Source organism: Mytilus californianus, unplaced genomic scaffold (assembly GCF_021869535.1).
Source record: "Mytilus californianus isolate M0D057914Y unplaced genomic scaffold, xbMytCali1.0.p SCAF_3, whole genome shotgun sequence".
NCBI classification, from domain to species: Eukaryota; Metazoa; Mollusca; class Bivalvia; order Mytilida; family Mytilidae; genus Mytilus; species Mytilus californianus.
Genome location: NW_026262679.1, coordinates 73,708,495 through 73,725,804, shown reverse-complemented (window position 1 = coordinate 73,725,804; position 17,310 = coordinate 73,708,495). Strand labels below are relative to the sequence as shown.

The window sequence follows — 17,310 nt, the reverse complement described above, 5'->3', positions numbered from 1 at the left end:
TCCGTCATGCTCTCATGTGTATTTTATCTTAACTAAATATAGAATTACAACATAGTTCCTTAACAAGATTTTCAGAAATTTTATTTCTTCAAACCTTTTTGGTGTAATCTAAATAAAAGAAATAGTGTCAATCACCTTTTTTATTTTGGTTACTATTTCTTTTTGTCACCTCATCTGCATAGTTTTCCAATGAATCCAATTGCATGATTCTAATTTAAACAGCATCAAGGGAATGAAACTCGCAAGACAAAACAAACTTAATTTATTCGTTGCAATTCAAGTCTCATTTCCATTTTATTTTTCTTTGAGAGTTTTGATATTTTTTTTATCTTGCTAAAATTTCATAAAATTTGACCAACTTTATTTTACCTTACTGTGAATGTCATCTTGGCATTTGGAGTTCAGGAATTGCTTTTGTATACAACTCAATCAAACATCGAATACAACATATTTGAGCAACCTCATCATTGCAATTTCCCAGCGTTTCTTCTAAGAGTTCTCCCGCATTACAATTATTTTGTGACTTCCCAAAATGTATGTGACCTACTATAACAATATGAAAGTACACATTTGACTATCAGTCTGTCTCCACTCTTTTTTTTCAATAATATTGATCGATGGATATTTTTTTCCTATACAGTAAGCGGCGTTTGGGTTTGTTTAATTTTCTTAAATCGTAGTACGTTTCGATGTAGTAGTAATTAATGTAATGTTCATTCTGAACATGCACAGCCACTAACAATGGCAAAATGGTAAATGTACAGAAATTTCCCAACCAGCAGAGAATTATTAGATAATGTAACTTGAAAAAAGGTGATGTGTGATACGTCACTGAGACAGCAACCCGATACCAACAATTACCAAACTCCATCTTTCGCTTACAGTCTTCAACATATTGTTTTCATTACAGTAGGATTTTTTTTATATACGGAGAATAGAGCGTAGCCTCTTCTGTCATTGCTGTCGTTGTTTTAAATAGAGAATAAAAATATACATTCAAAAATGAATATAATATATCATTGTTGAAGGCTGTACCGTGACTTATATTGCTAATTTCTACGTCAGGTGGTCTCTGATGGAGAGTTGTCTCATTGGCAATCATACCACATCTTCTTATTCTTGTGTAGATTTGATCACCATCAATAAGGACTTAAAATACATTTATTATTTTGTTTTGTTTATATTTATTAAATATTTATTAAGTGGATAATTGCATTTTTTGTAATTTTATTAATACTCCTTTTTAAAATCATCCCGACCATAAATAAGTAATTACATAATTTGCAATTGCCTTAAGCATGATAATGTATCATATTAATGTTTTCTGTCGCAGCACATTTTAAAATATACACGGATTTTAATATTTTACATCTTGTCGCAAGTAGGCACGGTACCAACTTGTTGAAAGTCGATCAGATTTATGAAATCCTCATGAGCGATGTTTATTTAGATGTTTCACTAAGTTTTCGACATTGACAGCTTGGTCCAAAGAACTTGAGGTATCAGCCGAGGCATTACGAATCGTTCTTGTGTCTGTTGAGTTCCAATGAATGGGGAACGGTTTCGTAATATTAGGCGCAGGTGAATCTTGAACAATGTCCTGAGCAATCTGCTCGAGATCGGATGGTGGATGGTGTGTATGACCGATTTTTAATTTATGTCTCTCTGACCTTTTGGCCCGATTCTTTATCAAACCCTAAAACAAAAATTATAAGCAGATTAGAAAATTTTAATAGACGTGCTATATCAACATTTTGAAACATATAATAATGCATTCGTGACCATCCATACTATTTTTTTCATCTTGGGTTAATGATAGAAATTATCTCTAAATGATCCTTCACACCTCTGAAATTGCCATTTGAAATAAAATAAAATAGAAGGATGTTCATAACAGCTTAGAAGACGATATTGAATGGCGTTCTGAAGTTATCTAATGGCTGAGGTAATCGCAATTGTCAACATAATATCGAAAGCAATGGTCTTCCGCGTCAGAAGAATTGGGCCTTTAAAGAGTTGGTCCAAAGTTAAAAACAGTCATAGATAGAAACATCCATTTTAAACCATTACAAATATTCATGACAACATTTTTATGAGTTTGATAATTTTGTTTTTTAAAGAGTCAGCGACGGACGTTTAAAAAAATCTTGCCGTTGTCATGTCCCATGATAAGAGAAAACCTTCATTTCTCCTGCCTCAGTAAACCCTTAAAAAATTGAGACGGCAAAATGAAATAAGACGTCTAAAGTAAATCATGTGAGTAAGATTTTGTGAAATTTCCACTAAGTTTTGTTAAGCGATTAAGGAGTAGTAGCGAATATAAAGGTGTGACAGAACGACGAACGGGCGTAAAGACCGAGAAACGGACGAAGGGACGGAAAGGTGGAGAAACGGACGAACGGATGGGCTTCCACCTTTTACTGTGCCACTGCATTTAGAAAGCGGTGGTACATGTATAATGATGCGTTTAATACAATTTAGTGATACGCGAATGCCTCAGTCAGTTGAAACAAATTTTTAAAAGATGTTTTGCCTTACCATAAGGTGTTTGAACGCTTCTGGACGAAGATCATAGGTTTTCCTTTCAATTATTGGTAAGATGTCCAACATTTGTTTCCCACCATTCCGTAAATACGCCATGCTGACAGGGATTTGAAGTAAATCATTCAGTTCGTGTCGGAGAATACCATTACTAAAGGTATACATATACTTCTGTAAACATCTGATCTGTTCCAAGGTTCCCATGGTAAGGAAATGGTCCATATTTTCGTACGAATAGCAATCCTTTAAAACAACAGGATCATACTCATTCTGAACATGCACAGCCACTAACAATGGCAAAATGGTAAATGTACAGAAATTTCCCAACAGCATCTAAAAAAGCAAATATGAAATTATTGAGAGATAAAGATGTATCTGTGAAGTATAAGTCATTTTTCTAATACATAAAAAAGGGATATCAGGAATCGCCAACAAAATACGGCACTGTACAACAGACCATATTGATCACAAACACAAAGTCTCCTCCGAAAAAAACAGTCATACAAAACAATGACAAACAACACATACAAACACATACAAACACATGGTCCAGATAGCCTGACTTGGTGCAGGGACACGTTAGTTTAACACGAACGTAACAACAGATACTATATAAATTCAACACTCACTTAATTTCGCACAACGTATAAAACATTTATTATTCGAGAAAAAATGGGGCTATAAGATTATTGATGTTGCACTGTTAAGTATAGCTAAAATGAAAGTTGAACCCATCACAAGTTAGATTTACAAACATTTCCACAGGATTTACGGAAAAAAAATAATCAAACGGAAATAAGTTAGATCCTAGATATAAATATCAAAATATACAATCGAACGAACATGTTAGAATCATACAATTTAAATATAGGAAATTAAAAATAACTGAAATATACAACCTGTAGCAGATAAAAATTACAACCTTTTTCGATGACCGTACCTTTCTGGTCTCATAAGAATTAAAATGTTTATTGTTTATATTACTGATTGCAGGATATATACATGGATATACAACCAAAAACAACTTAATTACATCACATGATACAATTTCAAGCTAATGTATTGTGTAACCTTTACATGCATAGAGACAAATTGCACCTTTTAAAATTCTATTTAAGACGACAATATCCTTGATTCCTCAGGATAATGTCAAGAATATGCGTTTATATCAAAATCCGGTTGTAAAATTGGTGTTGTTTTTTCCATGTCAAATAGAAGGAAACGAAACATCTAATGATGTTGTTCCGTGAAAAAGCATACATCCTTTTGTTTCCCATTGTATGTTTAAATTTGATCATTAAGAAATATAACATTATTCAATTTGACTACACCAGTTATCCAAACAGTGTTAAAAGAAACCACTACATTTCCCTACAAACCCTACAATGTTAATAAATTTGGAACTCACCTTTTTGATATTTATTAAAGAATTAATTCATAGAAGCCATAGATTTGTTTGAAAATTACACATGGCCTGGAGTGTGATATTTCGAATTTTATCCTGAGCGTTAGTGATTCTAATAGGACAAATACGGTCATTTAAAAAACTGAAGAGAGGGTATGCTGTGTGTGCGACTGTTTTATTTTACCCCCTGTTAGATAAAACTAAAAATTTCCAATAAATCTATAGCTTGCATGCATTATTTTTTGAATAACCGCTAGAAAAAAAAATGTGTTTAATTCTTTTAATTCTCACCTCCAACATTTGCCATTTTTAATTTACATTTTTTTTTCTCGTAAGCTACCGTCAAATCCACAGTTGACATTTTGTAACTAAGGAGCCGCCATGTTGACTTGCTGAAATCAGTAAATGTGCGAATAATGCAATAGAATAGGGAAAAAAAAAAACAACACCTACCTCATAACTCGATTTTAATGCAATATTATCCTTCAGCTTTGGCTATATCATTCGTATGACGTCATGTTTTGAAATGACTATAATGAAAAGCATTAATGGAATATCGCGGAATTTCATTTTATTTTGATTTTGTACATTTTTCCGAGCTCTGATGCATTAATTCTTTTTGTTATGCATAAGAATAAGAATAAAGGTTCTGTATTTTTTTTTTCAATTGCAATTTTTAACACAGCGAAATCGGCATAGCGTTTGCACATAGGTTACGATAGATATGGATTTACGTGGGAGGTATAATGTAACATCCATTATTATGTACATCTCTGAATCTGCGCTAAGTATAGATATATCGAGAATTCTATCACGGAGTTGTTTACAAAGCGAAAGAAGCACGTCATATTAGAATGTCCAACAAGATATTGCACGTGTTATCGTGCTAAGCATACATCTCTTGTTATTCAGAGTAAAGGAAAATTGGACAAATTCGAAAAATGCTCACACGTTTTAATTCGTCACTGCAAAGTTTCTGACTAAATTTGATGTCATTCTGTTTTGTTGTACTGGAGAAAAATTTGAAGAAAATTTGTAAGGTCATAAAACATATTGAACAATTCAAAGAATGGACAAACAGGAAGTAGGTATCTGACAGATATAAAAAGTGCTCAAACGTTACAAATCATCACTATAAAGCTGCTGACCAAACATGAAATCAATATATTGAGTGGAAAATTTGAAATATTTTTTGGACGAAAGGTCGAAGAGGCGGGTGTACAAAGTAAATGCAATATCATCCCTACTCCTAGATTAGGATTAATTTGTCCTCGTATATGCATGCAATATCTGCCACCAGATGGAAAGGAAGAACAGTTATTTGAAATTGTTTTTGTAATGTCTTTGTTCCATTTATTTCGTTCAGATTACTTACAATTGTTAACGAGTGTTAATTCAGATTACATAGCATTGTTCATTAGTTAACGAATGTTAAATCGGATTACATAACATTTGTTTTAAGCTAACGGCTGCTAATTTAGATTGTATAGGGTTGGTTTATTTGTTAACGAGTGTTAATTCAGATGACATAACACTTGTTTTAAGTTAACGGCTGTTAATTTAGATTGTATAACATTGGTTTATTAGTTAACGAATGTTATTAAGGTCTTTCCACTCCGTTAGGAAAGACCTTATTGTTTTTCTAATGTTTTTTTTTTCTTCCAGCATTTTTTTTTGACATGGCCTCCCCCGTTTCTATTGGAGTTATCAAGACCAAATATGGACCATCGATAGACCTCATCATGAACTCTTACCAGATGAGGGCACGTAGGATTTCATCATCCCCTTTGAGAGTTATCTCCCTTGTATTGTTTTTTTTTTCGACATGGCCCCCTCGTTGTTTTTGAAGATATCATGACCTTATTTGGACAATAGGTAGATCTAGATCTCATCATGGTGTATAACCATACGAGGGCACGTAGGATTTCATCATCCCCTTTGAGAGTTATATTCCCTTGAAGCAATTTCTTTTATTTGCATTTATCTTAAAAACTATTAGAGATAGAATCGATTTGAAAATGGCAGCATGTACAAGAACAGATGGCAATGTTAATAAACATAAACAATTGTTTTGTTATTAACCCTTATAAGGAGTTATTTCACTTGAAAAATTATACACAATTTTTTTTAAATTCTATTTCCAGAACCGGAAGTCGTAGAGACTTAGGACCTTCACCAATAATCTTTAATTCATGTGACCTTTAATTTGCACCCAAGGTCAAAGGTCACTGAGTGCCAAAAAAATTCACGCTGCAATTTCAAGCTTACATATTAAGAAAACAATAAGAGTTTGCTGCATACATATTGTGTATAAAATGTTCCTCTCGACGAGCTCTACATTTTATACATTAAGCTCAAAAATGTCCGACCGTCTGTTCAAAAGTTACAACGAGATAATTCTTAAAAGTATAGTATTGTGTGTATATCTTTGAAAAGAAAACAGATATCAACCTACTATAAACTGCAAACATGATCAGTATTTTAAGACCTTCAATTTGAGGTCAATGTCAGGTCATGATGAAATTTTACCTTGACCTTCAAAGCGTACTATGACCTTGACCTTGTGACATTTGAAAGGTCAAGTGGTCCTGCGTTGAATGGTGGTAGTCCCATGTCTCTACGACCTACGGTTCTCAAGTTTGGTATTGCATCATATATTTGATGATTCATTGTGACCTTGATGAACCTTGGAAGTGTCCCAATTTTTCTACAATGTTGTCCTTTAACTGCAGATCATTTATCACTTAGCAGATTTGAGATATCTGCTGTCGTTTTAGAGATAATGCAGTTTAAAATTTTGCAAGCGGAGGCATGTATTTCTGAATGAACAACAGCTTACAACCTGAAATTTTCAGAAAATGAAGAGTTTAACATGGTATGACAACTAATGACAGGTAATAAAAAAGTAATTACAGTAGGTGTAAAATGATTAACTAGATTAATGGCACACGACCTGAAAAAATAAATATTTTCTTCTTTTTTTTCACTTTTACATACAATTGCATAACCCTCCTTCTTTTTCACCAGGGCTGGGGACCGGCGTTGGCGGAGTTAAAGTTTGTTTTTTTATAACACTTTATCTTACTCTATTCTTTTTCTTTCTTTCATATACATCACTATGTTGTCCTTTGTTTGCATGTTTATACTGGCATAAAGCCTGATTTTCATCCGAAAACCCTGGTATAAACATGAAACAAAGTCTTAGTTGGCCCAGACACATATGTGTATATATGTCTCTGATTTCACGGAGTTGCCAATCTCTGTGTGTATATATGTCTCTGGTTGGCCGGAGCAGCAGCAGCAGTTGATCCGTAAACAAAAGCACACCTCCTTTACAATGTACTACATGACATCTGGGTTTCAGTGTATTTATCCAAGAATGAGAAACCTACGACTCATATTGTTATTATATATTGATATAAGGTTACAAAACGTCTCAGGTACGAAACGACATAGTAAGTTACGAATCGACTAGTTACGAAACGACCAGGTTACGAAACGGCCTGCACCCCTAAATGAGCTCTACTCAAAAATGAAAATTTGAAACCCCCTTTTCATCCCAGTGCGAAGGGTGGGGTCATTTAGTGCAAAAAAATAAAACTTCTCGGATGGTTAGGTTGTCGCATATCAAATGAAAGTCCATAAAGCGTAAATTTCAAATATCAAATTGACATCCCCCGAAAACGCGTTGGTGGGGTCATTGAGTGCAAAAAATACAATGTCTCATAAGGTAAGGTTGTCATATATCAAATGAAAGGTCATAATGTGTACATTTCAAATATCAAATTCCTGTCCTCCAAAAATGAGAAAGATGGGGTTATTAAGTGCAAAAATAAAACTTTCTAGAAAATGGTGTTGTCGCATAGCAAATGAAAGGTCATTTGGTCTTCATTACAAATATCATTCTTCCGATCTCGAAAATTTTGACGGAATGGGTCATGAAGTGTAAAAAGTGAAAAGGTTCAAAAAGTATGCTTGTCGTATATCAAATGAAAGGTCGTAAAGAGTACATTACAAAAACATCACTTTTACAGGAAAGACCTTTCAATTGTTTTACAAACAATTGAGATACTAGTTGTGTTAATTGTTGTTATTGTTAGTCAAAAGTTTTTCCTTATTTCTTGAAAGTATCCACGAGCTGTCAGTCATACAACTTGATCATGGTTTTCCATCATTGTCATCCGTTGATTTTATTTGAAATTTCTTTAGATTTGGTTTTGTATTATTAGTACATTTAGAACGCACATTGCTTTTAATTGCAAGACTGGATATTTCTTCCTTGGCGAGTCACAATTCGTAATGCATATTGGCTATTGGTGAAACAGAATAATCTTTGGTTGTATTAAACAGAACTAGAATACCCCCGCGACATATCGGGACCGTGACTGAATTAAAGTACCTTCGACTTAATTTTTGCCATGATTTTTACTATTCGCATTGTTATTTGATAAAGTCATGCTGATTATAAGGTGCACAGTTTTCTGTGCTTTCAAAATCTTTCTGTTTAAATTCGTCCTGGTTTTCTTACTACAACCGGAAACTACTTGTAGATATATTGTTTTGGTCAACGATTGAAATTAGTAGTGTCAATCCCTGTATAATGACGATGTGATCATGACCCGTGTATATAGCAAATCACAAATACACCGTTTGGTGGTGCGCTTAACAGAGGGGAAGATGGTTCCTATATGCCTTGTATATCTTTCGGGCAATTATCATCTTCATTTTTTGGTGTTTATTTTTTGTTGTTTTACCGGTATATATATGTGCACAAGACAAATCTCAATTAAAACAAAATGTATGCACTTGTATGAAAACAACAGAAAAAAATCCATAATATTTTATTAAATTTAGAATAATATCTGTGAATTCCAAGTACTCCTTTCCAACAGAAGTTTTTGTTTAGTTCTACATCACCCCATAGCATATTTGTATGGTCTTGCCTCCCCCTCAGTCCAAAATATACTCCATTGTTCAACGACACTGTATTTAGTAAGAATTCTGGATTACCTGAAAACATGAAATAAAATATTTAATTCACAGGGAAAAAAGTTTTTAAAAACAAATGTCTTTTTCATTATTTGCAGTCAAAATTTGCAACTTGCACATATATATTGGTCTATTTGAAGAACTGTCCAGTAGACATGTTTTATAGTACTGTTTGATGGTATTATCAGAGACATATAATACATATGTATTATATGTCTCTGATATTAAGGTACATATTTTCCCTTTTTATTTTATTTTTACTCTTATTAAAATGCATCATTTGATGATACTGTATATCATGGTATATTGGATACATGTTTATTATGGAGGTTGATTTATGAATTTACTTACCAACACTTAAAACATGTTTCTCATACATCATGTCAATTTCCTCCTTTTCCAAGGGATCAGCTTTCAGTTTCTTGTTCCATTTACCCATAGCTTTTAGGTATTTTCTTTTTGACTCCAAATCTCTCTTTGAGTGACTGAATAGTGAATCATCTTTTATAGAATAAGGCATTTTTATGTCCTTGATCCTTGAAGTGCCTAGAAAATTAATATTTCCATAAATATTTTTAAATGCATGAAAAAAAAGGGCAATCAATAATTATGCAATATTCGTCAATTATTATACAATGTATATCGATACATAATTTAACTATAATGATATAATTTTTGTAGAGAGAAACAAAACAATTATAGACAACATTTAGTTAAAAATAAAACAGCAATAAAAACAATATTAAGAAGGAATAATTTCAATATATATATATAGGAATAAGTATTATATTGAAGAAACAACTACTGAAAATACAATGTCATTCATGGCTTGGTACAGACACATACGAAAAGAAAGGAAATTTCCATTTTTATGTTTTTTACCTTTCAATACTATTGATCATTGCAGAAATTGAATCTGGTGTATACTCTGTATTGTCTTTTCAACTGACACAAAGGCAAAATATGGCTAACAAAGTATCCATATCCTTCGCTGATATATCAAGAAAATTCCTTTTGTCTCCAATTTGACTTAACCAATCTTTAAATGTTTTAATGTCAGCTTTTGTTTTGTAGAATGTATTCTTATTTACACTATCTGTTAGAAATTTATCTGTATTCTCCAGCGACACGTTAGAAAATTTGTTTTCCTTAAACTGTTGTTTAAAACATGTTCTGACTCTGAGTTTTTATTCACCGACGAGTTTTCAGAGTTTGCATCATTACCATAGTTGAGCTCATCAAAATTATAGTCTAGTTCAAACGATGATTAATTTCTGGCAAATTGTGCTAAAACTGCTATTGCCTCTTCGCTTGTGAAACAGGCCATTGGGTCCACCGTTTCTGATTCCGTTGACAAAGCTTGCTATACAGACGACATTTTTACCTTTTTTATGTTTCCAAAACAGAAACGACAAAATTCCGAAAACGACCGGAAGTCTTGGCCCATGGGCCAATACGTTTTTTTTCCGTATTGGACCGGTCCGAAAAGCTGTATAATATCAGCGAAGTTACGTCATCAGTATAACACATGCCGATTTTACCGTAATAGGTCATTTTGAATCATATTATTTAATAATATATTAGACAAATAAAGAAATTAGAACTGTAAATGGCGACAAAACTGTTTAAAAAGTTAAGAATGCAGACATGTAAGGATTCTTGTATAGTGTAAGAAAACAGTTATCAGTGTGAACAATATTGTGTTCAATATAAGTTTTCAGTTTCGTAATTATTTAAACATGTTCATCTACAATCTCTTCTTCAGCAGAAATAGAAACTATATAACATTGCTAACAATAGATATGTCAGTTTATAGAATGTCTGTATAATACATACGGCAAACACACATTGTTAGCTATAAAAACAAATGGTTTTTTTGCAAATATTTCAAATTTGTTTTTTTGTCTTAATAAATTTCCTTTCAGCTTTGAAGTTTCTCTCATCTGCACCAAAATGAGCTTCAAGGAAAAAAGAAGTATCCATTGACTTTACAACTTTTCAGACAATATGAGGGTAGACGATATTTCGATACTATTTTAAGAAGATTAAAAACAGCTTTGATCTTATACAAAGTTAAAAAGACTCTTGCAACAACATAGACGCGGTGGATCATATCTTAATCTCGAATTTTTGCAGTTACAAGAATCATGGCTGTTAAATCTAATAGTTTATGATTGCCAATGAAAGTTCCACTTGTGGATTGATAAGATTGATGTTAAACTTACTATATAAAACTTTGGATAATCACTCTTACTTTACAACATACATTCAGAAAATGCAACCAGTATTCATTGTTGATTCAAAATCTCCTGCGATTCTATGATTGACGGTCAAGGTAATTAGGATTAATGTTATAAAATGTTGGAAGAGTCGTCGATCTTAATTTATATTTGGCTGTCAAAATAACCGTTTACTTGCTTGGGAGGGACTATGGGGGCCCAACACAGGGTCATGTCCTCACGCACTTATGGATAATCATCTTTGATATACTCAATTAACTATTCAAAATGATAAAAAATAGAGAACAAAGACATCATGTTATACTACAACCTTACCCTCTTTGCGACCGAGTTTTGGAAATAAGTTTCAAAACAAGCCAAACATGTTCTAATTCATTGAATGTGTTTTACAGCATTACTGTCTTTCATTGGATGGACATTTAGCTAGGATTGAATCTGAAACAGAGAAAAATTTAATTCGTGACGAATTAAAGCATTTGTCTGGTAAGCTATTTTCTGTATGATATAAAATTTCGGGTACAGAAAGCACAAATTTGAGCGACAAGACATATTTTGATTACACTCCATATAATTAAACTGTTATACAATAATATTCATCACAAAACACAATTTTCAGCTGTGCGTGTTAAATAACTTAAAATTTTGTGAACAAACTAATTGATGTGAGCAAAAGATTAAGGCAACTTGATTACAAAAAAAAAGTGTAGAGTTCCCGTGAAAAAAAAGTATTACGTACAATGATGTAATATGTTTCCTTTTACAGGAGATTACTGGATAGATGGGATAGATGATGTGACTGAATCCTACTAGCGATAAGCGTCAAATTATGGTAAAACAGAGCCAACATTTTGGTACCCTTGTGAACCAAACAATAGTTTAGCAAATGAAGATTGTTTGGAAACTTATAACATCACCAGAGGCCTTTGGAATGATGATGATTGTTTTAAACATCAGTTTAGCATTTTCGAAAAAGAATTTACAGAGTGACTTTCGTTAAGAAGTGGCATGTTTTAAATAACCATACAGTGTATTGGTATTTGTTTGATCAGAAAACAATTTCATGTACTCAAAATGCAAACACAGTTTTTCTCAAAAATGTCTAATGTGTCCTTTGTCAGTCCAGTGCATTTCTCACGGGCACTCATCTTGTTTAAAAACATTAATGAAAACACCTCTTTTTATATTTGGTGCGTCTGAAGCGCTTACATATATTTTCTTTCATAAGAGTTTTCATCAAGGTTGTTCTGATATTTGTCTATTTCATAGTCTAAAAAAATACATTTGTAATTTTGTTGTTGTTTCCCAATGCGACGCCTTGCGGGGGCATTGAAATACCGGGCTTCCGTCTTTTCGTCTGTGGGTCCCTGTGTCTGTCTGTCCGGTCATGTAAGTGCTCACATGTGTACAATTTTTGTCCGATTTTTATTTTAACTAAATATAAAATTACAACATAGCTCCATAACAGGGCTTTCAGAATTTCGATTTTTCCAAACCTTATTGGTCTAACCTAAATAAAAGAAATAGTGCCAATTGCTTGTTTAATTTTTATTACTGATTCTTTTTGTCACATCATATGCATGATAGTTTTCTAATGAATTCAATTACATGGTTCCATTTTTAACAGTACATGTATAAAGGGAATAAAACTTGCAAAACGAAACAAACACTAAATTGCAATTCAAGTGTCGTTACCAAAGTTTTTCTTTGAGAGTTTTGATATTTTTTTATCTTGCTCAAATTTCAAAATATTTGATCAACTTCATTTTACCTTACTGTAAATGTCAGATTGGCCTTTGGAGACTAGGAATTTTTTTTTGTATACAACACAATCAAACATCAAATACAACATATTTGAACAACCTCATCATTGCAATTTCTCAACGTTTCTTCTAAGAGTTCTCCCGCATTACAATTATCTTATAACTTCCCGAAAAGTATACGACCTACTATATCAATATGAAAGTATTTACACATTTGCCTATAACATCAGTCTGTCTCCACACTTTTCGCTGGACATTTTTTTACTATACAGTAAAGCGTTTGGGTTTGTTTAACAAAATTTTCTTAAATCGTAGTACGTTTTGATGCGGAAAGAACAAGCAAAGAGTGATTAAACAATGTAACTTGAAAAAAGGTGATGTGGGGCATATATTTCACCGAGACAGCAACCCGATGACAACAATTACCAAACTACATCTATAACTTACAGTCTTCAACATATTGTTGTCGTTACAGTAGGAATTATTTTCTGTACAGAGAATAGTGCGTAGGCTCTTCTGTCATTGCTGTCGTTGTTTTAAATAGCGAATAAGAATATACATTCATAAATGAATATATAAATCATTGTTGAAGGCCATACCGTTACCTACAGTTGCCAATTTTTACGTCATGTGGTCTCTAGTGGAGAGTTGTCTCATTGGCAATCATACCACATCTTCTTATTCTTATGTAAATTTCATCATCATCAGTTAGAACAAAAAATAAATTTATGATTTTGTTTTGTTTATATTTATTAAGTCGATAATTGCATTTTTTTCTGTAATTTTATTAAATCATAGCCCATGTTTTTTTAAATCATCCTGGACATAAAATAATAATTACACAATTAGCTATTGCCTTAATCATGATAATGTATCATATTAATGTTATCTGTCTCAGAACATTTTAAAATATACACGGATTTAAATAGTTTACATCTTGTCGCATGTAGGCACGATATCAACTTGACAAAAGACGATCGGATTTATGAAATCCTCATGAGCGATGTTTATTTATATGCGACACTATGTTTTTGGCATTGACAGTTTGGTCCAAAGAACTAGAGGCATCAGCCGAGGCATTACGAATCGTTCTTGTGTCAGTTTAGTTCCAATGAGTGTCGAATAGTTTCCCAAGATTAGGCGCAGGTGAATCTTGAACAATGTCGGAAGGTGGATAGTGTGTATGACCGAATTTTAATTTATGTCTCTCGGATCTTTTGGCCCGATTCTTTATCAAACCCTAAAACAAAAATAAAAAACAGATTAGTAAATTTTTAAAAGACATGCTATATCAACATTTTGAAACATATGATAATTTATTCGTGACCATCCATACTTTTTTTCCATTTTGGGTTAATGATAGAATTTGATTTTAAATGATCCTCCACACCTCTGAAATTGCCATTTGAAATAAAATCAACTAGAAGGGTGTTCATAACAGCTTAGAGGACGATATTGAATGGCGTACTGAAGTTATCTAATGGCTGAGGTAATCGCAATTGTCAACATATATCGACAGCAATGGTCTTCCGCGTTAGAAGATTTGGGCCTCTAAAGAGTTGGTCCAAAGTTAAAAACAGTCATAGTTTGTTGGCATTTTTACTGTAGAATGTCATAGTATACTTTTGCTTAAGCGTAACATAGAAACATCCATTTTAAACCATTACAAATATTCATGTCAACATTTTTATGAGTTTGATTATTTTGTTTTTCAAAGGGTCAGCGACGGACGTTTTGAAAAATCTTGCCGTTGTCATGTCCTGTGATAAGAGAAAACCTTCATTTCTTTTGCCTCAGTAAACCCTTAAAAAATTGAGATGGAGAAATGAAATAAGACGTCTAAAGTAAAATCATGCGAGTAAGATTTTGTGAAATTTCCACTAAGTTTTGTTAAGCGATTAAGGAGTAGTAGCGAATATAAAAGTGTGACAGAACGACGAACGGACGGAAAGACGGAGAAACGGACGAACTGACGGAAAGGCGGATAAACGGACGAACAGACGGGTTTCTCCCTTTTTCAATGCTCTTCAACTTCGTGCTTTATTTTGGCTTTTTTAACTTGTTTGGATTCGAGCGTCACTGATGAGTCTTTTGTAGACGAAACGCGCGTCTAGCGTAAATATAAAATTTAATCCTGGTATCTATGATGAGTTTATTTATTATGTGCCACTGCATTTAGAAAGCGGTGGTACATGTATAATGATGCGTGTGATACAATTAAATGGTAAGCGAATGCCTCAGTCAGTTGATACACATTTTGAAAGCTGTTTTTGCCTAACCGTTAGGTGTTTGAACGTTTCTGGATGAAGATCATAGGTTTTTCTTTCAATTATTGGTAAGATGTCCAACATTTGTTTCCTGCCATTCCGTAAATACGCCATGCTGACAGGAATTCGAAGTAAATCATTCAATTCGTGTCGGAGAATACCATCATTAAAGGTTAACATATACTGCTGCAAACATCTGATCTGTTTCAAGGTTCCCATGGTAAGGAAATGGTCCATATTTTCGTACGAATAGCAATCCTTTAAAACAACAGGAACATACTCATTCTGAACATACACAGCCACTGACAATGGCAAAATGGAAAATGTACAGAAACTTCCCAACAGCATCTAAAAAGACAAATATGAAATTATTGAGAGATATAGATGTATCTGTGAAGTATAAGTGAGTTTTCTAATACATAAAAAGGGATATCAGGAATTGCCAATTATATACCGCACTGTGCAATGAACCATATCGACCATCAACACAAAGACTCCTCCGAAAAAACAGTCATACAAAACAATGACAAATAATACATACAACACATATAAACGAATGGTCCAGATAGCCCGAATTGGTGCAGGGACATATTTGTTTAACACGCAAGTAACGATAGATACTATATAAATTCAATACTCACCTAATTACGCACAAAGTATAAAACATTTATTATCCGAGAAAAAACGGGGCTATAAGATTATTTATGTTGCGCTGTTAAGAATCGCTAAAATGAAAGTTGAACCCATCACAATTTAAATTTCCAAATATTTCTACAGAATTTACAGAAAAAAAATTAATCAAATGGAAATTAGTTAGATCCTTGATGTAAATATGTAAATATACAATCGAATGAACATGTTAGAATCATACAATTTAAATATAGGAAATTAAAAATAACTGAAATATACAACCTGTAGCAGATAGAAATTACTACCTTTTTCGATGACCGTACCTTTCTGGTCTCATAAGAATTAGATTATTTATTGTTTATATGACTGATTGTAGGATATATATAGGGATATAGAACCAAAATAATTTAATTACATCACATGATAAAATTTTAAATTAATGTTGTATGTGAATTATTTATACATAGAGACTAATTACACCATGTAAAAATTCCTTTAATTGAGAGGGCAACATCCTTGATTCTTCAGGATAAGGTCAAGAATATGCGTTAATATCAAAATCGTGTTGTAAAATTAGTGTTGTTTTTTTCCATGTGAATTTATAAGGAAACATTTAATGTTGTTCCGTGAAAAGGCATATATCCCTTTGTTTCCCGTAGCCTGTTTGAATTTGATCATTAAGAAATATAACATTATTTAATTTGACTACAATAGCTTTCCACCCAGTGTTAAAAGACACCATAACATTTCCCTATAAATTAATAAATTTGAAACTCATTTTTTTGGTATTTATTGTTCAACAAGATATTGCAGGTGTTGTCGTGCTAAGCATACACCACTGGTTATTCAAAGTATAGGAAACTTGGACAAATTTGAAAAATGTTCACCCGTTTTAATTCGTTACTGGCAAGATTAATGCAATATGATCCCCACTGCTAGATTGGGGGTAAATTTGTCTTCGTATATGCATGAAATATCTGCCACCGGATGGAAAGAAAGAAGAGTCGTTTTGCATTTATTCTTGTATATTTTCTTGTATCATTTCTTTAAAAAAAAATGAAGCATTCAAAATTGTAAATAGTTAAATGTTCAGTGCATCACTATTTCTGCTCTTCAGTAACTCTGAAGAAAGATAAAAAAAAAAAATACCTGAAAAAGGATGATCTTTTCACATTGTGGGTTACGCATGAAAACATTAAATGAGTATTTTATATACCTGGACAAGGAAAACTACTTCAATTTCTTTAATTTTGGTGTATTTATGGCATTTTATAATACTGATTCGGACATAATCTCCGCATGAGGAGTAATTTTTTACATTTTTTTACTTTATAATTGACCACTTTCAATAACATCTGGTCAAGTACAACACACTAGGTGTAAAGTAACAAAATGCCTATGTATGATAAATTCAGAAATAAACCAGAATATATTTTTTGACAGCCAAGGTTCCTCAAACCTATAGGGAGGCTGAGCTA

At 32.7% G+C, this 17,310-nt stretch overlaps 1 long non-coding RNA gene across 3 annotated transcripts; it reads right to left on the bottom strand.

The window, feature by feature from the left end:
• Positions 1-1,160: 1,160 nt before the first annotated feature.
• Positions 1,161-16,169, bottom strand: LOC127735065 (uncharacterized). 3 transcript variants are annotated; one of them, XR_007998004.1, is made up of 3 exons: positions 16,138-16,169; positions 2,539-2,874; positions 1,161-1,696 (listed from the first exon to the last, which is right to left on the bottom strand). It is a non-coding gene; the product is annotated as an uncharacterized LOC127735065 (long non-coding RNA). The 3 variants fall into 3 exon arrangements; XR_007998005.1 differs by lacking the exon at positions 16,138-16,169 and adding an exon at positions 3,464-3,495; XR_007998003.1 differs by lacking the exon at positions 16,138-16,169 and adding an exon at positions 3,441-3,483.
• Positions 16,170-17,310: the final 1,141 nt, after the last annotated feature.